Below are 4971 nucleotides of genomic sequence, written 5' to 3' on the forward strand. Positions count from 1 at the left end.
CCAGGTTGAATGATTGAGGTAAAAGCCTTGTGAATGTTTGACCAATTTGTGTCAATAACAGTGATTTTCAGTGATTGGCAGATTCTCTGGCATGGAGACTACACATGCACCATCAATATACATACAGTACAGTGCAGGACATTGGCTTGCACTATGACCTGATTACATCTCAATAGTTTGCATGCAATGCCTGTTTTTTACTTTGTCCATATTAAAAATATATATATATTTAACTTGGCAAGTAAGTTGAGAACATCTTATTTACAATGATGGCCTACCAGGGACCAGTGGTTTAACTGCCTTGTTCAGGGGAAGAATGACAGATTTGTACCTTATCAGCTCGGGGATTCAATCCTGCTACCTTTCTGTTACTGACCCAACGCTCTATCCACTAGGCTACCTGCCGCCCCTTTATAATATACAGTGGGGTCCAAAATTATTGGATCCCTTGATAAAGATGAGCAAAAAAGACTATAAATAATAAATAATATAAATAAATAATACACATACTGAGCTACAGTGGCAAGAAAAAGTATGTGAACCCTTTGGAATTACCTGGATTTCTGCATAAATTGGTCATAAAATTTGATCTGATCTTCATTTAAGTCACAACAATAGACAAACACAGTCTTCTTAAACTAACAACACACAAACAACTATACGTTTTCATGTCTTTATTGAACACATCGTGTAAACATTCACAGTTTAGGGTGGGAAAAGTATGTGAATCCTTGGATTTAACAACTGGTTGACCCTCCTTTGGCAGCAATAAACTCAACCAGACGTTTTCTGTAGTTGCGGATCAGACCTGCACAACGGTCAGGAGGAATGTTGGACAATTCATCTTTACAAAACTGTTTCAGTTCAGCAGTATTCTTAGGATGTTTGGTGTGAACCGCTCTCAAGTTCATGCCACAGCATTTTAAATCGGGTTGAGGTCAGGACTCTGACTGGGCCACTCCTGAAGGTGTATTTTCTTCTGTTGAAGCCATTCTGTTGATGATTTACTTCTGTGTTTTGGGTCGTTGTCCTGTTGCATCACCCAACTTCTGTTGAGCTTCAATTGGCGGACAGATAGCCTTACATTCTCCTGCAAAATGTCTTGATAAACTTGGGAATTCATTTTCCCGTCGATGATAGCAAGCTGTCCAGGCCCTGAGGCAGCCCCAAACCATGATGCTCCCTCCACCATACTTTACAGTTGGGATGAGGTTTTGATGTGGGAGTGCTGTGTCTTTTTTCTCCACACATAGTGTTGTGTGTTCCTTTCAAACAATTCAACTTTAGTTTAATCTGTCCCCAGAATATTTTGCCAGAAGCACAGTGGAACATCCAGGTGCTCTTTTGCAAAATTCAGACGTGCAGCAATGTTTTTTTTGGACAGCAGTGGCTTCTTCCGTGGTGTCCTCCCATGAACACCATTCTTGTATAGTGTTTTACGTATCGTAGACTCGTCAACAGAGATGTTAGCATGTTCCAAAGATTTCTGTACGTTTTTAGCTGACACTCTAGGATTCTTCTTAACCTCATTGAGCATTCTGCACTGTCCTCTTGCAGTCATCTTTGCAGGACAGCCACTCCTAGGGAGAGTAGCAACAGTGCTGAACTTTCTCCATTTATAGACAATTTGTCTTACCGTGGACTGATGAACATCAAGGCTTTTAGAGATAATTTTGTAACCCTTTCCAGCTTTATGCAAGTCAACAATTCTTCTGAGATCTCTTTTGTTTGAGGCATGGTTCACATCAGGCAATGCTTCTTGTGAATAGAAAACTCACATTTTGTGAGTGTTTTTTATAGCACAGGGCAGCTCTAACCAACATCTCCAATCTCTTCTCATTGATAGGACTCACATACCTTTTCCAACCTACACTGTGAATGTTTAAATTATGTACTCAATATAGACAAGAAAAATACAATAATTTGTGTGTTATTAGTTTAAGCACACTGTGTTTGTCTACTGTTGTGACTAAGATGAAGATCAGATCAAATTGTATGAGTAATTTATGCAGAAATCCAGGTAATTCCAAAGGGTTCACATACTTTTTCTTGCCACTGTATATGGTATGCATTTTTTTTTAAACAATTATATTATTTTATACTAATACAATTGTTCAGAGAAATATATTTTGTTTAACAAGTAATAACAAAAATCTCAAAAAGATAAGGGTAAAAAGGATTGGATCCCCTGTTTTCAATAATCCAGGACCCTCGCCTTATGAGATTGGAGAACACGTTGGGAGGTATCTTAGATCATTCCTCCATACAGAATGTTTCCCGATTCTTGATATCCTTCATCTGCGCTTATGGACTTTCCTCTTCAATTGAAACCACAGGTTTCTGGAGATGGAGATGGCCATTGCAAAATGTAGATTTTGTGGTCAATTAACCCTTTTTGGGGATTTTGATTTGTACTTGGTCTTGCTGGAAGATTCACTTGAGGTTGTACCATGTGAGTTCATATGTGTACCAGTGAAGTGTACCTTTTGACTTTTTTGTACCTCAGGGAACAACACCGTACCCAGAGCCGACTCTACAAGGTGGCAAAGCCGGGCATGGACCCCCCAGATAAAATTTGTGCCCCCCCAGTTTTGTGTCCCCATAAACATAACAAATGTTATATGAATTACAGTGCACCTGATGACCTGTTGGACTTTGTTACATCTGCTCCTGCCACGCCCTCTACTTCTCATCCGGTGTCTCCCTAACTTCTCTAGGGTAGGGGGCACTATTTTCATCCTATGTCTCCCCTAGTGCTCTCTCCTTCTCCCTCTCTCTCTCTATGTGGGTGTATGTGATTGTGTGAGTGGAGACAGGTGTGCTGGAGTCAGAGCAAATCCCCACCAGCTGCAACCTGTTCCATAGTCAAGACCTCTACAAATACTCAGCCCTGCCACTTCCACGCTGCCAGATCTTAGCCTCTACTCAGTCAGTCTGCGGTTCAAGCCGTTTGTTCCTGCATAGATCTTGTTATCCTCTTGTGCCTGTTTCCCTAGCCTGATGCTGCTTTTCTCTCCGCTACAGTTCCGTCTGCTCTGACTCTGGTCCCTGTCTCCAGTCCCTCGTCTCGTCAGTCCAGCTTCCCTGCCCTGGACCCCCACTCTACTGCTTCCTTGAATTCCGCTCTGGACCTGCTTACCCTGCCCCTACTCCCCTTGCCCCAGCCTCAGTTTCTGGTTCCCTGCTACCCGCCCGAGCTTCCCCTGGCCTGCAACTGTATCTTACGGCAAAAAAGAGCTTCTGGATATCAGGACAGCAATCACTCACCTCGGATTAGACAAATATTTTTTCTTCAACAAGCAGGAAGCACAGGACATTCTCCAAACATCTGACATGGCCAACATCCCCGTTATTTGCAAGAGGAGGAGACACAGGTATAGAGGACACAGAGCGGGATTCCTCGTGAGGACCCGCAGGAGGCGAGTGGGAAAGCTGCCGTTACCGTCAATATTACTCGCCAACGTGCAATCATTGGACAATAAATTAGACGAGGTACGATCACAAATATCCTACCAACGGGACATCAAAAATTGTAATATCCTATGTTTCACGGAATCGTGGCTGAATGACGACATGGATATTCAAGTAGCGGGATATACGCTGCACCGGCAAGATAGAACAGCACACTCCGGTAAGACGGGAGGGGGGGCGGTTTGTGCATATTTGTAAACAACAGCTGGTGCACAAGATCTAAGGGAGTCTCTAGATTTTGCTCGCCTGAAGTAGAGTATATTGTGATAAATTGCAGGTCACACTACTTGCCTAGAGAGTTTTCAGCTATACTTTTCGTGGCTGTTTATTTACCACCACAGACAGATGCTGGCACTAAGACTGCACTCAGTCAGCTGTATAAGGAAATAAGGAAATAAGCAAACAGGAAACCACTCGGCGCTCCTAGTGGCCGGAGACTTTAATGCAGGGTAACTTAAATAAGTTCTACCAAATTTCTATCAACATGTTAAATGTGCAACCAGAGGGGAAAAAATTCTAGATCACCTGTACTCCACACACAGAGACACGTACAAAGCTCTCCCTCGCCCTCCATTTGGTAAATCCGACCACAACTACCGTAATTTCTGGACTATTAAGCGCACCTGAATATAAGCCACACCCACTGAATAAAAAAAATATATATGTATTTTGTACATAAATAAGCCGCACATGTCTATAAGCCGCAGGTGCCTACCGGTACATTGAAACAAATGAACTTTACACAGCCTTTAAACGAAACACGGCTTGTAACAAAAATAAATAGGCCTTTAAACGAAACACGGCTTGTAACAAAAATAAATAGGCTTTAACGAAACACGGCTTGTAACAAAAATAAAAATAATAGCAGTCAACAGTAGCCTACCAAGAAAGTCATTGGTCACTATCTTCCTCCTCCTGTGCACTGAAACCACTGAAGTCATCTCCTTCGGTGTCAGAGTTGAATAGCCTCATTTTCTAGTTTGGGCCATCTGCTTTTCTTCCCTCTGAAAGCTTTTGTTGTCTTTTTGCACTGAGTCGGTTCCTCACGCTGCTGTTTCCAACGTCTTATCATCGACTCATTAAGGCCAAGCTCCCGTGCAGCAGCTCTATTTCCTTTTCCAACAGCCAGATCGATCGCCTTCAACTTGAAAGCTGCCTCATATGCATTTCTCTGTATCTTTGCCATGATGAGGGTGACAAAATGACTACCGTAATCAGAATGATGGGAAGTTTGAGCGCGCTCGATTTACGTCACATTATGTGACGGTGCTCAGTTTTTTGGCGGCATGAATCTTGTGAAAGCGGGAAAAATCCATAAATTAGCCGCGTCATTTTATAAGCCGCGAGGTTCAAAGCGCGGGAAAAAGTAGCGGCTTATAGTCCGGAAATTACGGTATATCCTCCTGATGCCTGCTTACAGGCAAAACTTAAAGCAGGAAGCACCAGTGACTCGGTCTATAAAAAAGTGGTCAGATGAAGCAGATGCTAAACTACAGGACT

Source organism: Salvelinus namaycush, chromosome 34, assembly GCF_016432855.1.
Source record: "Salvelinus namaycush isolate Seneca chromosome 34, SaNama_1.0, whole genome shotgun sequence".
NCBI classification, from domain to species: domain Eukaryota; kingdom Metazoa; phylum Chordata; class Actinopteri; order Salmoniformes; family Salmonidae; genus Salvelinus; species Salvelinus namaycush.